This window comes from Cydia pomonella, chromosome 4 (assembly GCF_033807575.1).
Source record: "Cydia pomonella isolate Wapato2018A chromosome 4, ilCydPomo1, whole genome shotgun sequence".
Lineage (NCBI taxonomy): Eukaryota > Metazoa > Arthropoda > Insecta > Lepidoptera > Tortricidae > Cydia > Cydia pomonella.
In genome coordinates this window covers 26120860-26144130 of record NC_084706.1, presented here as the reverse complement: position 1 = coordinate 26144130, position 23271 = coordinate 26120860, and the positions used below count along the sequence as shown (strand labels likewise).

Here is a 23271-nt window from a genome sequence, read left to right as displayed (position 1 = left end):
AATTTCTTTGTAATTAGAATTATTAACAACAAAAACTGACACCACAGATATCTACACCGTGTTTTTATTGAATTTCTTTAACTTCGGGGTATCGGTAAGTACATTTAAGGAAACTAAATGGCATAATTAATTAAAAAAAAAGAAATGTTTTTTTTTTACTATTTTTATTTTCATAAAAAGTAACTAAATGTTGCATATAGCGTTGTTGTAACACGGGCATTACATTTAACTCAACCAAACAATTGAAAACTGTGACATATCAATGTCATTTCGAACGTCGATCGTCCGAGATAGTATTTACGTTTAGTAGCAAATGTATGAACTCGCACTAAACACTAATCAATAAGTAAACAGGCCCTAAGGCAAGTGTACACGCTCGTAAGGGCCTTATAAGATAAAAAATAATGATTGATTATCTCCGAAATGGAGTTAATTAGAATATCGGTGTCTTTGAGAAAGTTACTTAATTTAAGCTCAGGAATACACCCTCGAAATTAACGCAAATCAAAAAAAACACGGTGTATATGTTAGTTAAATGCAAGTCGTTTTAAAATAAGACCACCAGGTGGGCGAAACTGTTCCTTTCGGTCATTCCCGGCTTCGTTCGACGCAGCATTGCTCCAAGCAATTATTAGGGTTGGCACCAGCGAACGAAAATTTTGAACGAAAATTATTTATTACAACTTGACTTCCTTTTGCGTGTATGACCACAGATAAGATAATGAATTTTGACAATCCTAAATACCGGAAAGGGTTAGTACCATACATATAAATATTTTAAATATTCTGTATCCCCGACGATTGTTTGTATAAATTTGTATTTATAATTTTAATTTGAGAATTTTGTGGTAATTTTTTTATGATAAGTTGAAATTTATTTATTTTATTATGCTTCTGTCTGTTGAATTTGTCTTTTATTCTTGGAAATTATTTTTTTATTGGTTTATAAATTATATTGATTTTATTTGTATTACATTTTTGTCATTTTTATATTACAATAACTTGACATTAGAATTAAGATTTAACATGTAAACGACTTGGTGACTGTACTGTAAGTTTATTATGTGTCTAAATAAATAAATATAAGAAAGGGGCATGAATCGTCCCTGAACCGCTGTCAAAAGGTTTGTAGGAAGTTTATTTTCTGTACGTTATCGTTAGTACTATTACTTATTCTGTGGTAATGCTGCAGTTACCATTAGAATGTCACTAACCGACTTTGACGTTTGGTGCAATCCAAGTTGAATCTCTCCGTCCTTGACCTGCGTCGTCACGCTACGTTCGTTCCGATTGAGCGCTAATTGTGGTACTAGATTACAAATTACAACTGTTTCAAGTTAATGAAACAACGACTGGTGGCACTGTGAGCTGCAGACCTCCCGAGCATAGTTTAAAACTCAATAAATGTGTGGTGGCCTAGCGGTAAGAGCGTGCGACTTGCAATCCGGAGGTCGCGGGTTCAAACCCCGGCTCGTACCAATGAGTTTTTCGGAACTTATGTACGAAATATCATTTGATATTTACCAGTCGCTTTTCGGTGAAGGAAAACATCGTGAGGAAACCGGACTAATCCTAACAAGGCCTAGTTTACCCTCTGGGTTGGAAGGTCAGATGGCAGTCGCTTTCGTAAAAACTAGTGCCTACGCTAAATCTTGGGATTAGTTGTCAAGCGGACCCCAGGCTCCCATGAGCCGTGGCAAAGTAACGGGACAACGCGAGGAAGAAGAAGAAATGTATGTCTCCGCCATTTTTAAAAACATCCAAATACTGAATCGACAAATATAGTATTTTATACAATAGTGATATAATAGAGAGCTTTTCAGTCGAGTACCGTGTTTAACCAATGAAGCTTGCTGAGTTGCCTAAGTAAGGTACAAGATTGAAAAGCTTGATTATATCACTATTGTATACAATACTTTTTCTACGAATCGTCTAAAATAATATATTTTTTTACTATAAAACCTGAATAAGTACCTAATGAAAATTGCTAAGTAGTAGAGAAAAATGTCAGAAATGTACAAAATACATAAACACGCGAAGCGAAATAAAAATGTTAATTTAATGCTGTTGTTAAAACTAAACTTGTCATTAAATTAACATAGTTAGTACCTATGCGAAATATCATACTTAATATAATATGATCTAATTAAACAAGTTATAAACGCAATTTAATCAACATAACGCACACGTTTTACGTCAGAGCATAGAGAAACAAAAAGCTGACATAGTAAACCGCAAAAGATCATTCCATGGAACGACCAGTCTGCATCGTCATAAAGGTTGCCCGTGACATAAAACGTGGTTGCGAATAGAGACAACTTAATATTAAAAACTGTTAAGCGCCAATTACATCCACACTTCCCGATATCAGTCCCCATGTCGGGCCTCATAATTGTTTTCCGTTTCACGGAATATAAGCACAGCGTTAACAATCTGTGAAAGTAATCGCCAAAAATGTTTAATGTTTGATATTTTTGCATATGAACAAATTTTTTATATTTCAAATATTGTTAACGATGTTCTGATATTTGGTGAAACTGAAAAATACTCTTTCTCGGGCTCGACGACGGGCCTGATAAAGTGTGGATATAATAGGCACTTTAGGCTTTCATATTTGTGTGATGGTAGAAAAAGAAAAGCGTGGATCAAATCTCGCTTGAGCTGAATAGAGCAGAAAAATCGTTGTCGAAAAAAATGCAAAATGATGACAAAAAATTCGGTCAGTTTTTATCCTACAGACAAGAGGTTAATTTCTGAACTCTTTTGTAGATGGCGCTACCACTCACCACGGGGCGAAGTTTGGAAGTATATTTTGTATAAACATTGCTTTGACTGAGGTCATCAGCTGAGGCTGAATGCTGTAATAGGTATTTCATAAACTATTTGAGAGAGTTATGTATTACAATAGGCGTTACGATGTTTTAAGGACGCCATGCAAAATACACGGAAGTTACACCTCACATTTTTTTTTCGCCATGGAGGGAAGAATAACTTTGCGATCCTAACGAAATAACGGTACTTTTTCTATGACATTCCATTTCGGGAGAAAACGGTTTTCACTAACTAAAATAAATCACTTTGATTTTGATGTCGATCGATTCAGCATAATATATTCTAGGTTTTATAGGTTTCGCTTTTTTGAAAAGATTTTATTTTCTTATGCAAATTTTGAAAAAAGGAAAACCTGTATTGTTTTTCATTGTGTCAATAACATATTAAAAATCACGGAGAATGAAAAATATTTAGAAGTGGGAAAACATTCACGTGCTATACTTTATTCTTAAGGGATTTACTTATCCCCATCCAACAACTGTATATATTAAGCACATTAGTTACAATATTGTTACAAAACGCGTTAAGATATGCTAACTTAAAATTAATTAATGATCTTCTTTAATATGTGCCGTTAACAACAACCACTTTATATTGTTCTTCTTTAATGTGTCGTTAACAACAACCACTTTATATTGTTCTTCTTTAATATGTGCCGTTAACAACAACCACTTTATATTGTTCTTCTTAATATGTGCCGGTAACAACAACCACTTTATATTGTTCTTCTTTAATATGTACCGTTAACAACAACCACTTTATATTGTACTTCAGAAGACGCGTGTCATGTTATTAAACGTTAGATTTGGCAAATCTGCGCTTCATCGTGGATGACGCTAATGTTTATTTATCTGTCTTTACAACAATTTACTAGCCTATAGAACCAAGTCACAAAGACGTCATAATAGCTAATGACACTTACAGCAAATTAACATCAACTTTGCTCATCCTTGCTTGAGATAAGGTATCGGCTTACCATGTTAGAGGCGACATAGATACAACGGTAGATTTTGTAGGCGAGTATTATGCTTTGCCGATACAATTTAACGAGACCCGCAAAATAAAAAATAAAAATATATTTCACCACACCAACTGGCAAAGGCCCTGTTGATTGTTCAAAAACGAATGAGAAAGTTGCATTTTATCCACATGTAGGGCAAAGTAATCAGATGCAAATTTTGAGCTGTTAGCCTGTTACCTTATGTTAGCTGGTAGAATTGACTTTAAAATGATGATTTGGAATGATACATTTTTAATTACGTTTATTTGGATTTGTTTTTTTTTTGTATTTCTTAGTATTTTCCGCGCGTTGGTGTTGTAAAAAAGTTTGTGTTTCACTCGGAGGCAAAGTTTGTTTAACCCTCGTGCCTTGAAACTCTCGCAACCCTAAAGGTTTCACTTCTTGAACCTTCAACTTTGGAATCTTTCGCTTGCTCGGGTATTAATATTAGCACGAGCTGTTAAACAACAACTTTGCCTTGCCTTTAGTTTAAAATTAAAATCTCTGGCCAGTTTTTAGAGACGTCAAACACGAACCCAAATGTGTAGATTTCGTACATGTAAAATCCTTCACAGCAATCGAGTAACGAAAAAAGTGTTTTTTAGACAATGTTAAAAAAAAAGATTATTTCTTTAAAAATCCGGCAGACCAGAATTACGATAAAGGATTGAAGAACCGATAGCCGTTAGTCTTATAATTCTATCTATTAGTGCAACTCACACGACTCAAAACTTGTCAAAAAAGAATGGAATGCGCTCCCGCCATCTGTATTCCCTGATAAATATGACCTCGGTCTCTTTAAAGCAAGAGTGAATAGGCTACTACTGAACCAGTGAGCTGCATCTTAGGCCCTGTCTTCACTTTCCATCAGGTGTGACTAGAGCCAATCGCCGATCAGTTTTTAATAATAATAAAAAACCCCTTAAGTAAGCCGTTTTCGTTAAATTATCTACGTGTGATTATTATTTGAGTGATGCAGCTCTGAGACAAATAATAAAAAAAAACTAGCTAAAACTAAAAAGAAAATGCGTCGCTTAATGACATAATCAGTCTGTCTGTTGCCACCATCAATGTGCCTGCTCTTCTTGAGCCGACTGACACATTATCAGGGATGTTGGCAAGAGGCCTGATGAGGTGTCCTTGGTTCCTTGGAGCCTGGGACGAATGTTAGTGTGGGATGCTACCTGCGTAGACACACTGACACCTTTAAGAGGAATTCCTAGTTGCGATTTTTCCATACAAACGCTCTCGACTGATTCCTCCCTGGATTTTTAACCTAGAGCAGTGATTTTTTCAAATAAGATCAATATCATCAATATCTGTGCCGCTATGTTTTGCTTTTTTGGATTATTTTATTTTAAAGAAAGATACAGCGCCTCGAAAATCGCAAAAACGGCTAAATTGAATTTGCTGTAAAAAAAGGCACAGTATACAAATATGACAAAAAATATCCAAAAAATCAAAACATAGCGGCATAGATTATTTCTTCCCCTTGCAATTTCCAAAATTTCATAATGATTAGTTGCGTTTTGGAGGAGGAAACAGTCGAGAGCGAAACCTCGATTTTTGAGTTTTTTGCGAGTGAATTTCGGTCCGAGCTGCAGTTGTCCTTATCGCACGAATTGGAGGCGGAGACAGTTTCTAAATATACGTACACAGAAGGAATAGTGATGGACATAACATCCTTATTAGGGATTGCAGAACCGGTACTGTTTTAAAGAACAGGGATTTCCCGGTACTTTCGGAACTGGTCTAATTATTTCATTATTTTAAATAAAACGACAGCATTTTGCGATTTGACCACCTTTCGTATTATAATTTAATAATCACATTTTCTTTTATTACGTAGTAGGCAATTTTTTTTAGAAATATAGTATTTTATTTTGCTCACACTTGTTCGTCACAAGTAAAAGATAACTACTTTGATGTTTGTATTATTGTTTGTAGATAGTAAATTTAATGAAATTACATTGACTAGGGGATTTATATATAAGTATCGCAGTCGTATTGTATAATCCGCCGTATTACATTACGGCTAGCCGATATTAAAATAAGGGCCACTTTGAAATGCGGCGGTTCAACGATTAAGGTATGTTGGGTAAATACCGGATGCGGGTGAAGAACGTAGGACATTCATTTCCCCCTAATTTGGCTTTATTTTTTAATGTTGGCAACATTGTGTAAGACGCCATTTCATTGCGCCTCGACTGTCAGTGTCCCCGCGTCGCTCAGGGAGTCGGGCTTGTGCTATGTGCAATCACAGAGAGCAAGGTAACTTTCGCGAATTCTTCCTTCTATCCGATCTTCGCTCTGTAATTTATTTTGCGTATTGTGATGAAACTGTGTTTGTTTTTGTAATTGTGTTAACAGACCTAGCACTGCTGTAGACCGATATCCGATCTTGACCCTTCCAGGTAAAGATCGGACCAGAAACAATCAGATCTTTACCTATTTAAAAAACAGCAGTGATTATCAAACTTTAAATTTTCTTCAATTTACCTACTGACCTTAATTATCACATTTATTGTTTTCTTGATCAGACTTTCGTACCATTATTTTTACCCAGTACCACTACCAGCGCGACGGTTACTGACAATGTAATTTTTTTAATTTCCGCAACCCAAAGGTTGCCTTTCAGCGATAAGACCGCATGTTGTTTACCTGTGCTTATGTGTATGTTTTCTTTGGAATTGTTTTCTTTTATTGAGGTGTGCAATAAAGAGTATTTATATTGTATAGGGATGATGATACATGTTGAAATTTATAACAAAATCGAGTAAAATAGATAGCAAATGAGCAATTTTTCGCAATAAAGTACCTACACATACGGATGCATATGCAGATGTGCACGCATACATACATTGCTAGTTTCGGATACAAAATAGAGATAGGGCTCGAAATTAGTTTCCTTAAAATACTTCAAGAGGGCTCTCTTTTCCTATATATTTACTTTACTCTTTACATACGATCCTTACATTTTATCAAAAAAAAAGATTATATATATATATATATATATATATATATATATATATATATATATATATATATATATACATAATTGCAAAATTAAACCAACAAAATCGCAATTTTAATTATTTTCCATACTTCAAGATGGGCTCTCAGTGACCTTGACCTTTTTAAAGAACTACTTAGTCTTTTTGATTTCTAAGTTTGATTCTTATTTTTTTGGCGACCTTCATTAAAAATGACTGGGCACGATTATTTTTTTATTTTGATTTTTGTCCCTCCTACTTAAGTACTTAATATCTTCCAGTACATTCCATTCAATAAACAATACATTTACACTTTCCCTAAACCTGTACAGTTCACGAAATCTTAAATTGTCAAAACTTCGCAACGTATCTATTATTTTAGTGTTTCTTTTTTATTACTTCGGGTAAACCTTACAATAAGAGCACATTGTTTACTTATCAAATTGCCTTATGATGACATAGGTATCAAAGTTTGAGAGCCACAATTTTAACAATTTTCGTATCAGGGTTAAGATCGGATACAAAAGGGTAGACACCGGACCTATTTCTTTGTGATACCTTATTCTCTTTCCATTAGAAGCAACTTTTTTTCACCATCCAATGTTCTCCCTTGATGGCAAAACACTCGTTACCCTAAAAAAAAGTATGTCTCATCTTTACACAGGTACAAATCTAAAACCGTTCTATATTGAAGATTACCAAAATTCAGTCACGTGTTGAGATCTTGAAAAAACATTTTTTCACGAGTTCTCTCAATTGGTCCCAAAATTGTCCGGCATTATCCCAACATACTTTACCCAGATTGTCATTGCGATACGTTCTTCAATAAGGCGGCCCAAGTTAAGCCCCATCGTACTACAAGTTAAATAGATTGTAGTTTAACCATAGGTATATTTATACCTACTTACAAAATTTCACAACACACCATGATCACTCCCAACTTACTGATACGGATAGGTACAGTCAAGTGTAAAAATATGGGTGTACACATCTTACTCAAAAATATGTCCCATAGCATCTTATTCCAGTGTAATAAGAGCGTAGGACCATATTTATGAGACGATTCTTTCGATACATATTTTTGCACTTGACTATACGACGACAACCGAAGCTGAGACATCATTCTTTTTTGCAGTTTTTACCTATATTAATATCAATCAATCATTTATTATTTCGTCATCATAGGTGTAAAATACATTTAGCACAGGTGATAGGGTGTTTGGTATTAGGGTGTAATAGATACAGTATAATATAAAAATGAAAAACAATATTACGTGGTAACAACAAAAACAACTTGCGTCGGGCAGCGCAGAATAAATTCCGTCCGGCTCGCGGGCGATGTCGACGGAACGGCGCGCAATGAGCGAGCGCACGAGTCTCGCGTCTGTGTGCGCGCACTCACACTTAGATAGCTCCGGCTCCCGCCCACCGCAGCGCGACAGAAACATAGCTTCAAAAATTCGAGATTTGAAAAGTTGCTCAGCTAGGAATTGCTCTTAACAGACTAACGTAAAATCGAGCACAACTTTTTGACAGAAATCGCGAAGCATCTGGTTAACGTAACTGGTGACCGGTGGCTTCCTCGCACAACGTATCTATTGTATTATGTATATTGTTGGTGTAAATAAAATGTTGATATAATAAAAAAGAACATTGATAATCATACTTGATTTAATTACGTGAAGTTGTGGCCCATGGCCCATAGTTGTAAATTTGGGTGGTTTTACGATTGTTAATTTTGAAAGTCACACCTTTAAAAATTGTTCGTAATAGGAGATTAAACTTGTAGATATCTATTAGTTTATTTCTCACTTGCGTTTGGAATATGCCTCTTCAAGTCTTCATAGATATACGATAGCTTAGTTAGCATTTACATAGGCAAGTTCCGGAGTTTTTTACCGCAAAAGTTAGGTTGAAAAGAATAGGCTAACCTGTATAAAAGACGTAAAAGACATATTTATTGATTTTTGATCTAATTTGATATTGATTTAATAATCAACAAGAGTTTAATAGCAATACATTCGCAATTTTTAAGATAGGTGTAGTGCAGAGTCAGACCAAGCTAACTTGGCAGCAATTTTGATAACACAGACTGCTCAAGTTTTATTTTAAACGTTATTATTTCATAGATGTTAAACGTTGCTATTAAAAGCGCTGCCAACTTAGCTTGGTCTAGCTCTACCTACTTACGCATTACGTGTTAAGATGCAGATATAAAAATAAACGGCCCGATTCGAAGAATGAGATACGATAACGATAAATTCTGGTTTAGATAAGTTTTCATTTAGATATCGTTTGTATGTCGTATAATTGAGAGAAGCAGCTCGATTCGGGCAACCAATGTCACTTTGACGTTAGAAATATCGTAGATAAATGTTATTGGGATCACAGCGGAATCGAAATAAACGTCAATTTTAACATGTCGTTTAGTTATCGATCTTTTAAAGATCGTAACCGTCTCTTAATCATTCTTCGAATCGGGCCGTTAAACACCGACGACCGGTGACGACCGGTCTGGCCTAGTGGGTAGTGACCCTGCCTATGAAGCCGATGATCCTGGGTACGAATCCCGGTAAGGGTATTTATTTGTGTGATGAGCACAGATATTTGTACCTGAATCATGGATGTTTTCTATGTATTTTAAGTATTTGTATATTATATGTATATATCGTTGTCTGAGTACCCACAACACAAGCCTCTTACCGTGGGACTTAGACAATTTGTGTAAGAATGTCCCTATAATATTTATTTATTATTTAGTTATAAAAAGAAAACATAGATTTTTGTAGTAAGTTTTGAGAACAATGTTTAAAACTAATCGGGATATATTAAATCAAGTTGTATAAAACGCCTAGTTTAATGTGTTTACCAAATTCACTGGTAGATGTCGCTATTACGTCTATCAAAAATCCTACATCACGCGAACGGTAGGTCATCGTAGTATACATAAGATATAAAACTTATTTTTGTATTGTGAGATGATTTTTGTGGTTAATAGTTCAGCCGAATTAAACATACTACTGTTTATTATTAAACAATGTGTTTGATTTTGAGCTTTCCCCTTCGAGACCAGAGTACAGATTATACACAAGTCGCTCACAGGTGGCAAATCGTCACTTACGGTAAAAACATTCAAAAAACCGTCCGTCATCGTCATTAAAATTTCCAAAGGCCGGAACCGATTCACAAATATATATTTGTCAATATTGTTCTCGTGTTTACTTTAGGTTGTTTTGAGAACTACTCATGCATACTTGATTGCATGGCAGGCAGTGAACTGTGATGATAAATCTTTAAGATTGTTTTCTAAATTACTTATTACATAATAACATTCAAGATAAATCATATAATTCGTCTAGATTGTGTAAGCAAACGTCATAGGTATATTTACTGGGAATATAATAACTTAAGCGTGAAGATTTTTTCTTTATTGTACCTAATACATTGACATATATCTAAGGACGAGCCTTACGGGCACTAAGAATGGTGCTAGTTCAGCGGTGTCACGAATTCGAGCCAATCGTGCAGTCTAACGCAACTAGCGACCAGTCGCGCGCGTGATGCGAACTCATCAACCAATCGCGTTGTAGCGTTAGACTGCACGATTGGCTCGAATTCATGTGCGTGACACCGCTGTACTGGCCCCATTCTCATTGCCCGTAAGGCCCGTTTTTAGATATATATGTCAATGACCTAATATTATTATTTGAATAATACGGGATTTTAGGACCTCATCGCATACCCTTACATTAATTGACCGAAGCTTTAGGTCTGTAGGATGTTCTCCTTTATAGTGTGGCTACCACCAGTTCGGCAGCGACATAAACGCTATCCAGAACGTAACTTACTTTCAAATTGTTCTATGCATCTCGCTCGTACTCGAGCGAGATGTATAGAAAGTGAATTAAGTTCTCGATAGCGTATATGTCAGTTTTGAGACTGTCAGTGACTCATGGTACGGGTAGGTCGAAATTCTCAACCGATTCTCGTGAAATTTTGTGAACTGGTTCTGTAGTTAGATATAATTTTTCTGTCGTTTCGTTTTTAGGAAAATGTTAATAATGGTGGAAACTGTCATAAAGGACTTAAAGTTCCATTAAGGTATATAGACACTTAAGACCATTATGAGTACGCTGTGGTATCTAATGACTTAACGAAGTAAGTTTTTTGTATTTACATTTATTAGCTTATGAATCTTATCGCGAGGTCTACAGCTCCGAGCTACTGGTTTAATTTTCCTGCGTTTTTTCATCTATACCTAATGATTTTTATAACACTAGTTTCGACTTAAAATAATGTACAGATAAACAATGTATAGTATTTCTTAATGTACAACAAGGAACTACCAAGCTTTACGTAAAAACAAAACAACTAAAAGCAGAAGTAATTTGAAAGTGAAATAAGTGTGCAATATTTTTACTCTACACTCCTTGCGCCACCGATCTGGTTTGCGACACTGTGGCCTAATCCAAGTAATTAGTGATGAAAATCTCTTCAGTTCTTATTCGTTTCAATTTGACTACACAAAAAGTACTAAATGTACAAATGGCTGACTTTGTCTCAATGAGTGTTGTACAGTTAAGGTATTAAATTTCGACACAAAGGGGCAAATATGTATGCACGACCTTATTGCCCGTATATTAAGGTAGTGTGTATCGGTATTTAATTCCTTTACTGTACCAGTAAAGTATAGGGTCAAATTATTTTTTTTACAATTTTTTGTATCTTTATTGAGAAAACAAAACAATAGTGATCTTTTTGTATAAAAATATCAATGAAAAATTATGATTAATGTTAACTTAACAAAATTTTCGTTCTGAATTTATTTCATTTCTTCCGTCCTTAGGTAAGTAAAGTTCTTAGGTATACAGGGGTGTCTTTAAATAATGATATAGTATTTTATATGATTTCATTGCTGTTAGTTATGCTTTGTCATCTATTTCAATAGTTAGTAATTTATATGTCCTTTACCTCGTTATCATTATGACCTATCTTTTTATTATGGTCTTTACCACACTTTACTTAGATATGTTGTAAAGGCAGGTATTAAGGATAGCTATAAATATACATATGTATATTTATATTATTCTTGTCTCCTTGAAGGAACTTATATTTTAAATAGAATTCTCTATGTAAAGTAAAAAGTAGATACTTACTCTGTGTTAAGTTGCAAACAAAAAAACCAGCCAAGTGCGAGTCATACTCGCACACCGAGGGTTCCGTACGGTCACGTCTGATAATATCGATACAGACAAAGTGCCAAATATATGTATACACTAACTTAATATATGGCTAAGGCAATAAGGTCTTGTATACATATTTCCGGCACTTTTTTCGTACCGATATTTTTAGACGCGACTGTACTAACCTGAGGTATATAAGTAAAAGTTCACCCTTCACGACAATTTTTGTTACAGCTCAAAGGTATTATGGGTACCTGAGTATTTGATATGAATTACAATTTAATACCTCTACGCGTTCATGAGGAAAGGGGTAGTTAGTTTAAAATTATTTTAAATATTTACATTATATGATGTAACTAAAATTTCATGGTACCAAACTTAAAGATTCTGAATTCACGGGAAATGTCGAAAATTTGCGGAAATCTGCGGCATAAACGGCTGTATATACTGATTGCGTTGGCTTAGAAGTTTGATTTTATCACAGCTCTAAGGTACAGTAGACCTGAGTATTTGATATAAATTCCAGCTTGATACCTCCACGCGTTCCAGAGATAAAGGGTCTTGACAGACAGATAGACGGACGGACGGACAACAAAGTGATCCTATAAGGATTCCGTTTCTTCCTTTCGAGGTAGGGACCCCTAACAACGTAAAACAAAAAAGAAATACGTATGGGGCAGATCGTTTAAATAGGTCAACTTTCGCGTCAAAAACATTGTTTCCTACTTTTTATTAAATCCGAATACGTTATACCGATTAATGTCTTTAAACGGATTATAAATAAATAAATAAATATTATAGGACATTACACAAATTGACTAAGCCCACAGTAAGCTCAATAAGGCTTGTGTTGTGATGTGTTGAGGGTACTTAGACAACGATATATATAATATATAAATATTTATAAATACTTAAATACATAGAAAACACCCATGACTCAGAAACAAATATCCATGCTCATAACACGAATAAATGCCCTTACCAGGATTTGAACCCGAGACCATCCGCTTCGTAGGCAGGGTCACTACCCACTAGGCCAGACCGGTCGTCAATTATCACTAATTTTATTACACCTTATGTATGGCTAGTAACGAATCTTTCCTAAGGGTCCGAACTAAAGATCCCTATGGGTCGAAGTGTATCCGCATGGGCCCCCGAAAACCATAAGATAAGATAGGCTTGCCCAAGATGAGAGTGCATTTTTTCCGTTGCGCGGTGAGAACAGTAAATGCACATTATTCGTGTATTATCGACCGCCATTATGTAACGTTCCATTTACACCTGCGCTATCTAGGGTTGTCAGCTAAACAGTTTTTAGTTTATTTATTTATATATACATTATATACCTAGAAGGAATTCCAACAGATATAAAAGATACATTAAAGTTTTTAGATAGTAATACAGAGCCAATTATAGGAACTCGCAAATAGAAACTGGATATATAATTACACTGTACACACTAGATACAAAAGCACATGTGATACAAGATATTACAATATGGAATATATCAAAGTTAAAATTAAAAAAAAAGACGAAAAAAAATAGATATGAGGAATAAGACTTATAATTTATGAAAATACACTAAAGTTAAATTACTTATACACGTAATTGAATGAACAACATGGACTGGGCTCAAATACATCTTTTCATATTTAATTTGAGTCACCATACTATACTCATAATAAATGATAGCGTCTATATATAATTATTACCATGGCATCCATATATTTTATACGGAGTCGCATTCATATATTCTAAGAAAGGCTGTTATATATATCGTGACAGAATGTTCAACTTAATTTGACAAATTGGCCTTTCTTATTTAAAATGACATTTATTTAAAAAAAAAATTAAGCTCTAGCCTTGCATACAGAGGCCTATAAATCGGGCTCCCATTCCATTCCACAAATTTTAAATTTTTATTTCGACATATCTATCCAAATTGCACATTTTGTCTTGGTAAATTTTTCCGTGTAGAAGTATGAGTTGCGTAATTATATTCCTTATAATCTTATATACTTATAATAAACATATGGAAAAGAGATTGCATGTAGCGGAAATGAGAATGTTAAGATGGATGTGTGGTGTGACAAGAATGGATAGGTTAAGGAATGAGTATATAAGAGGAAGCCTGAAAGTTGCACCCATAATAGATAAAGTAAGAGCGAATCGCCTAGCGTGGTATGGGCATGTGATGCGGAGGGATGAAAGTCATGTGACGAGAAAGGTATTACGAATGAATGTGGAGGGATGGAACGGGAGAGGAAAACCTAGAAAAAGGTGGATGGATTGTGTGAGAGATGACATGAAACGAACGCGAGTGAATGATGACATGACGGGTGACAGAAAGATATGGAAGAAAAAGCTGTGGTTACCTATAATTGGACAAACATCTACCCTTAATGTTATGTAAGCTACAGATTATTTTTTCTCTGATGTATTGTCTGTTGGTGATCCTAAATAAATTAAAAAAAAAAAAAAAAAAAAGACATGCTGCGCCGACAGCAAATGAATGGGATAAGGGCAAGCGAATGATGATGACTTATAATAAACATAGCTCGTACGAACAACTCATAAAATTAAAACATCTAAACATGAAGTCTTGGTAAAGACAATTATTCCATTCAAGCCAGCAATAGACAATAAGAATCGTCATAATAGTCCGCTAATAGAGAAAATGAACTTGTTTACAGTTTTTATCTGGAATTAAAAGATGGCTGATGATAACTACGGCGTAATGTCGCGAGGAAGACCTTTGGTTTTCATTGTGTTTGATACAAATAGTCTTGCTAGAAAAACTTTAACTAAATGCTCAATGCTAAAATGCTAAATGTTAAAGGGGTATGTGAAGTCCCCAATCCGCATTGGGCTAGCGTGGAGACTGTAGCCCGAGCCCTCTCGCACATGAGAGGAGGCCTGTGCCCAGCAGTGGGACGTATATAGGCTGAATTATTATTATTATTATTTGTCTGTCTTACCATATCTCGGGACCATGGGGTCCCGGACCTTTGGGAGGCATGCGTGGGGCCGAAGCCAACAGCGCAGAGGCCCTTTAAGACAAATTAATCTAAAAACAAGGGATACACGTGGCGGATACCATCTCCGAGCGCACAATATGATACATCCGGAGATGGTCCCCGCCAGGTGCAAAGACTATTGTAGTGCAGCACTTTTGTGCTGCGATGGGATCTAAGGTCATAAGACTATTGATTTGAAAGTTGGATGGACTGGATAATAGGCTATGGGAGGAGACTAGCGGACACCTGCCGTGACAATCAGTCTCGGAATTGTGTAAGACAGGTGGTGACTCGCCAACTCATTGAGTGGGCCCCACAACGGCCGCACGCACAGTGCGACAATAGGGCAACACTTTGGAGCGGCTGTGAGGTTGTCGAGAGGTGAGTCTGCGGAAGCCAGATCCCGGTAATCCGTTCAGCAGGCCGCCGGCGTTATGACATTTTACACTTCCAACCTGGAGCATAGGTCCCGCTCTTGCGACTCCACTCTGGCCGGCCGGTGAAGGCAAGCGCAGAGGTGAGGGCCAAATAAAAGGGCCCTCTGGAATAGGGGTCCGCGGTGTCGCCACTCACCGTCAGCTCGCCACAAGCTGCCCCCGCGGGCTTATTATTATTATTATTAAATGCTCAAAATTCATTACTTTGATCATTATTATGACATGTATGAATGTGGTCATATTTCGTGAGGAGCTCTATGTGTTGATGAAATACAATGACGGTATTGACGGTGGAAAATAAAGTAACGGTATGCCTATGGTAAATGGACACCGTAGCCTATGGATATCTCCATAGGTGTCACGAGCTCGCTACCAATACATTTCCATCATCACCACTTAGATTGTTGGCAGTCAACTGTGCTTTTCTTCAGAAACTTCCTGCCTAGGACAGCTAAACTATGGATTGATCTATTGCCTGCGTGATACGACCTTCAAACCTTCAAGAAAAGAGCGTATTCCCATCACAAAGGCCGGCAAGGCTCTCTAGTGTTGCTGGTGTCCATGGCGGGCGGTAATCGCTTACCATCAGGCGATTTGTTTACTCGTTTGCTTCCTAAACAACCCCTCACCAACCAACCAACAAGTCATTTTTTATAGAAAATTTTATAGAACTAGTCATTGATTAAAACATTTGCAGTTGACAACCCTAAATATGCCCCAATTTGCTCAACAAACTTTTTGCCTTTTACAGTAACGATATGTCGCAAAATTGTCTTTGTGGTTTTTAGTGCATTTTAATTCATTTACGAATAATATGAAACACAAATATGTTTGAGTATGGGTTGGCGTAAGTGACACTTATAGCCAGACCAAGATAAGTAGGCAGCGATTTTGGCAGCCCGGACAGTGCAAGTGTTATTTTAAACGTCAAACTTCTATAACACTATGACTATGGAAGGCAGAGTTAAGGAACGCAATCTCCATAGGCAGAACTTATGCAAAAGTGTCCAGTGGTCAGCTATAAATAATAGTTCCAAATCTCTCCAGAGTAGCGCTAGAGTAGCTAAGAACCTAGGCGTTATTGACGGAGTGAAGAGCGCTGTCTATGATTTTCTTTTCTTTTCAAGTATTCTAAGTATTGTAGCGCCACCTATTTAAGGTTTTTTGATGACACTTTTTGGTATATGGAGATTCCATTCCTTATCTCCACCTTCCGTAACTATGACGTTTACTTAACATTTGCACAGGCTGGGCTATCAAAATCACTGACAACTTATCTTGGTCTGACTAACCTATTAAACCGTTTAAAACAGAAATAAGGCTTTCATTTTTATTTTGTTGCACGGATTCAGGTTAAATTTAGGCGCGTCACAATAGGCTATTTTAGTAATGGGAACGAGTCAAATCATTTAGGTGATTAAGTACCTACTCTTTTTGAAAAATAATTACTTTTTCACCACACGAATTGGTAAAGGTCTACTTGATTGTTCAAAAACTAATGAGAACGTTACATTTTATCCACATGTGGGCCAAAGTAATCAGAAGCAAATTCTGAGTTGTTTCCTTGTGTAAGCCGATGGAATTGACTTTTAAATGATGCATTTTTTATGACGTTTTTTGGATTTTCCTCGCGTTGGTGTGGTGAAAAATGTTGTGTTTCACTCCGAGGCAAAGTTTGCTTAACCTTCATGCTTTGAAACCCTCGCAACGCACAAGATTTCACTTCTAGAACCACTCGCTACGCTCGTGGCTCAATTATTAAATCTTTCGCTTGCTCAGGTATCTATATTAGCACCAGCGGTTAAATAACAATTTTGACCCCTTGTAAAACAAATACTTATAACTATTAATATGGAATAGTTTATCGTGGTGCATTCTGGGGGAATGTAGGTACCACGATAAGATAACATAACATAACCTACATGAACAGTTTACTCCACCGTCACCGTCTATAAGAATACGAACCCGAAATGCAAATGGCGGATGGTATCCGTGACGGCAATTAGATCTACATAAAACATAGGCTCTTTATACTGAACATTTACTTTATTATACCGTCCTAATGATGTATGAGAGCGGGCAACCAAGCCCTGGGCAATCGCAACTAAGATAAGATAGTTTATTATTCAAGTAGGCATACTACAATGCGCTTATGAACGTCAAATAAAGCTAGGCTAGGGCTCCCGATATCCGTGTTGCACGCCGACCTGTGTGTGTACCCGTGTAATTAGGACGAAAGTTGTAGGACCCGCGCGAGATCGCCTTTTCATACAAACGTAGTCCTCATTTTCCTCTCTGGATATTAATATTATTCAAAATGTATCGAAACAATTTGTTGTATATCAACCACAGCTATGCCCTACGTTTGATTTTTAATTATTATTAGTTCTTAGTCAGAGTTAAGAGCAATGAAAACTTTTTTGCTCCTAATTTGTACAATCATCTAAAAATCGAAAAAAGTCAAACCTAGGGGCATAGCTATTGTTAATATACATCAAATTATGTAAAAATATTTTCCATAATGTCAATATCCAGAGAGGAAAATGGGGACTACGTTTGTATAGAGAAGCCGCCGTCCCCTTTCCTCTTAAAGATTTACATACACGTCTACTTGCTCTTATTTTCTTCGTATCTGTAAACATATTAAGCAACAAACTAGTACCTATTTACCAGCTATGTCTAGTACTTGTTTTCGTTGCATGAACTTAGCATGAATATTTACGTAACATACATCTACATATATCTACACACCGTGGGTCAATTAAGCCCGACAGATTTTAACCACGAATTTCTTAGGTCCTAAGGAACAAACAATGTTATATGAGATCTGGTATTTTTTTTTAGTTTATTGACGAAAAAAAAATATTTTTTGCGTTTTTTGCACACGTTATTTATTTTTATATATTGGTGAAAAAAAACCATTACGACGAATAAGTAAAGTTTTTTTTTTATTATTACAGAAAAAACTGCGAGTTTACTTCATTACTGTCATGTCTATCACTGTATGGCTAAACTAAATCACATAGTGACAGCGTCATAGCTAAAAAGGCGTTTCTCACTAAGTTATAATATAACGGAACAATTTTTCACAAAAATTTACATTAGGTATCTCTAAAACGAGATCGATTTTAGGAAACTTTGTATGATATTTTAGTCTCCAAATGCGGTCAAGAATACACCTTTAAATCTGTCGGGTGTAATTGGCTCACGGTGTATATACGTTACATAAATGTTCATGCTAAGATTCATGTAATTTAAGCTTTTTTATTTCAAAATGAGAACGTAACTTCGATTGTATGCATAGAGAAATAAGTAAGCATAGAGTGCTCCATACTTCAGTTTTTTTACCAAAATGCGGGTTATTTCGCAGTCGCCATCTAGCGTCAAGTAGCGGATTTATCAGTACTGCTACTTGACAGTAGATGTCGCGACGAACGAAAAATCTAATGCTCAACAATTTTCTGCTAATATTATAACCGGATTAACCGAGACTCTATTTTCAACTCCTTTTAATATTAATTTTAAATTGTTGCGCAATACACTTTTCGTCAGTCGCGACACTAGCGACATCTAATGTCAAGTATCGGTACTGATAAATCCGTTACTTGACGCTAGATGTCGACTGCGAAATAACCAGTGTTTTTTAAGAAATTTGATGTATGGAGTTAGCACCCTATGCTTAATTACTTATTTCTCTAAGATTGTATGGGCGCCGCTTTTTTAACGGTGGGTTCGTGTGACTCCTGAGCCATAAATATAGGCCTCTTCAGGCCTCTCGACCTTTTCGGATCCATTCGGCTCAGTATTGCTCCGAGCAATTATTAGGGTTGGCACAACTTGACGTCCCTATACGTGCACGACCACAGACAAGATAACCACTTGAATTATTGACAACCCTAAATGGCCGAAATATGAAGTTAGAAAGGGACAGCATTATTCGTCCCTGAAACGCTCTCAAACTTCGGTTTTGTAGGAAGTGTCATTTCTGTACGGTAGGTAGTACTATTATTTATTCTGTCACTGAACCACATAAGTACCTTCAATGTAAGTAGTATTGTAGTAAATACGAACCAGAAATGCAGATGCATCCGTAATGACAGCAATTAAGCGCTACATAAAACATGGCGAATGTATTATTCAAGCGACGTCTCCATTCCCTGGGAAGTGTCGCCTTGCTAATGACTGTGATGGAAATAACACGTCTTCAGACGCATTATGTACAAATTATAGACTAGCCGCACATCTTACTGTTGTAGATCTTATGGCTTTGATATAAGGCTGAAGAATGGTTACTTAGATGTGTTAATACATTATAGATGTACGCACGCCGCACGAACGAAAATGCAGGACTACGAATGCACGTTTATGAAGCGTTTGTTATACCTATACTAATGGTATTTTTAAGGGCTCATATTAAAGTGTGATAGTGTGTTTTAAATAATAATATTAATGTAATATTTTAAGAATTATCCGTCACGGCCCTCTTTTGTGTAAATTCTATCTCGAGAATAAGTAGCCTTATTTCAGTTGGCAAACAGCCGCTTAGAAAGAGATGGTAACAGCGACGATCCGGGTTCAATCCCCGGACGTGTATATGTATAGATATTACTTTTTGTATTTTTTTGCACTTGTTTTCATATTTTTGATTGACTAAGCGAGTGTGAAGTTCGAGTTAAGCGTATCAGTTTCAGCTTGTACATAAGTTAATCAATAATATACTACCTAAATAAACCTACGGAATAAACGTATACCTAAATAAGTTTATCAATAATAATAAATTTCGTTCCAACTGAGTGTTTCACGACACTCACACACTTTCTTATATAAAACGTATGATTACAAAACATGAAGATTTCTTTTCTCATATAACATTTTCCAAAAAAAAGAAAAAAATAATAATGAAGTTTTTTTGTTCTAAAGTACCTTACATTATAATGACTAATATTCGTATTTGTGCACTTTGCCTGAAGCAAAAGACTATTTAATTTAATTAACAACCAATTGTTTCCACATTCAAGATATAGGATACGTTGCGTGAGCATCGAACTGCGTAAATACCCAACTTAAAAAACTCAACTACCTTCATTGAATCATCAGACAATAGACTAACGCGGTCGTGGGAAACAGAAACACGATTGCCCGCACGTGCTTTTCTCCAAACATATTGATTTACGTTGAAAAGTAAAATGACGTAATAGGGACATAAATAAATATTCTTACGCCGTATATACATATGTGTTTTTTCAAGCATTAGTTTTTAGTTTCAAGTTAATAGTTTAGCCAAAGCCGATAAATATAAGAAGCCATATTAAAAATCAAACAAAAAATTAACTTTTAAACCGCCCAAGTAGACTTAATATTATGTAGTATGAAAGTACACATACAGATGTAGATGTGCACGCACACATACATAGCTAGTTTTGGATACAAAATAGAGATAGCGGTTCGAAATTAGTTTCCTTAAAATGCTTCAAGAGGGCTCTCTTTTCCTATATGCTTACTTTACTCTATGGTTACAGCTCGCGTAAATGTGAAACTAGACAATCCAATGAATTTTCTTTATTGTATCATTATATCGGCTTACTTGCAAAATTCAATAGATTTCTATTCGGTGTCATGTCCCAGTCGGGCCTACAAATTACGTTTGATCGTACAATTGTTTCAATATTCCCATAGCAAGTCACTCATTTTGTATTTATATATATGAACATATATTTGTATAACAAAAGCCACTTTTTTACCAATAGGGAGCGTGCATGAACTGTAGGAGGCAGCACAGGAGCCGTCAGATTTTTGGCGCGAGTCGTAAATGTGATGTTTTTTTGTTCCGATGTAGCCCACAAGATGGCAGAACCTACTATGCACAAGAAAACACGTGACGTGTACTTGTGCATGTTTATGGTTTCAATTCAGGCCACCAGATGGCAGACCCTCCAACGCGCACGGTCCCTATAAAACAGTGAGGTAACGTCTGGCGGCTGATTTTTGAATTTCGAACGCTCGAATTCATCACTCGTAAATCTGTGGAAAACGGCGAATTGATATTTTAGAAATACGAGCAATAGAAATTGAGAATCTACTGGTATTGACCACTCGATTTCAATTATATTAGTAGAATTAAATGCCTAGTAGTGGACAGAGACATGTCAGTCGCTTCGCTTGACAGACAGATGAAGTGTGCGAAAGGGAAGCCATGACGTATATGAACAAGCCATAAGTGCAAAAGAGGCAGACTACATATGAGAAAACGTAACCAATTTTGAGTTCGAAGGCGGCCGAGGCGACCAAAATCATATTGCCGTATTTTTTAACGTGAAAAATATAAGCGAATCAAAAAGAAAATTATACATTAAGTAATTTAGTGACGATGGTGTCATGTTGTGTGCCGGGTTGTAGTATTTCAGGGCCAAAAAACCCAGGAAAATACTCATTTCACAGGTAATTATGATAATCCTAGCGAAATTTTCGTAACTATATTTTATCAAATTAACAGCATAAAAAGTTTTAACACTTTCGCGCGAGCACCCCACTTCACCAATAGTACTTGGAGTGCACAGTATTTTCCCATACAAAATAAACCAACGTTAATATACGTACTGCTTTTAACTTGTGAAACGATCTTTTGAAACGTGACACAAACGTTCAATGACGTCTACGGCTACAAACGTTCAGCCATATGTCACCAATTTCTGCTTATAAACAAGGAAACAACGTCTGATCACGTCAACGTCTATTAACGTTCCGCCTTATGCCATCGATGTATGTTCATATATAAGTACTCAACGTTGTATGACGTTAACGTTTATAAACGTTGCGTCGTATAAGAGCATGTCTACGTTTATATTTGTATGACCAACGTGTAACGTCGTTAACGTTTAAAAACGTTCCGTCACATGTTACTAACGTATTTGTTTGCACAGGGTTACAACGTCTTATGACTTAGACGTTTATGTACGTTCCTGCCCATCATATTCATGTTTCAAAAGTACATTCAACAACAACGTTATTATACGGTAATTATAACGAAGACATTTGATGACTGTAGCCCTCTGCAAACATCTATATATTCGTAGGAAAAAAAGGAAATAATCAACATTATACTCTTGTGTTATTTTTAATATTTATTATAGTAAATCAAAGTCCGATAACATTTTTTGCCATATACAAACATCAGTCGCATGACAATTTTTTCAGTCTTTTTCCCTTTTTCTACTTCTTCATCACTTCCTGTATACATGAAAATATTACGTATGAAACCATCAGAAGTAGTCAACTCGTAGAATTTTATCCCATAAGCCCATAACGCGCCTTCTTAGACTTGATATACTGCCAAAATGATAAACGCCTGTGAAACAAAAGTAACGATTCATCCAAAAAGAGTTCTTTAGTAGGCTTGTAGTAATCACGGAATTTCTTAGCAATAGCATCTCTGAACCTTACGATTTTTTCTTTTCTTGGTGCGTTTAACTCAGATACACACAGGCATCGCAATATTTGTTCGAATCTGCGCCCAGACGTGATGGTAATTGATATACCCAAAAATCAGATGATAATAACGGGGAACACTGTAGGTGAAAAGTTTTCGTTTTTGAGGGACATCAATATGTCCCATACAAAGACATAAACCCAAAAAATTCTGTATTTCTTTGCAGTCGGTACTACGATCCAGTCGATGAGCAACATAACAGTAGCGATAGTTCCGTAAGTGTTTTTGCTGAAATAATACAACCACTGAGACACAATTCAAGCGTAGATATGGATACTGCTGATACGATCTCAATAGTTTCGATCCATAATTACATATTGGAC

The 23271-nt window shown here is 36.0% G+C and overlaps 1 protein-coding gene across 1 annotated transcript in view; it reads right to left on the bottom strand.

Moving 5' to 3' along the window:
• Positions 1–23271, bottom strand: part of LOC133517368 (neprilysin-4-like) — a 103703-nt gene that overhangs the window by 56931 nt on the left and 23501 nt on the right. The window lies entirely within an intron of this gene.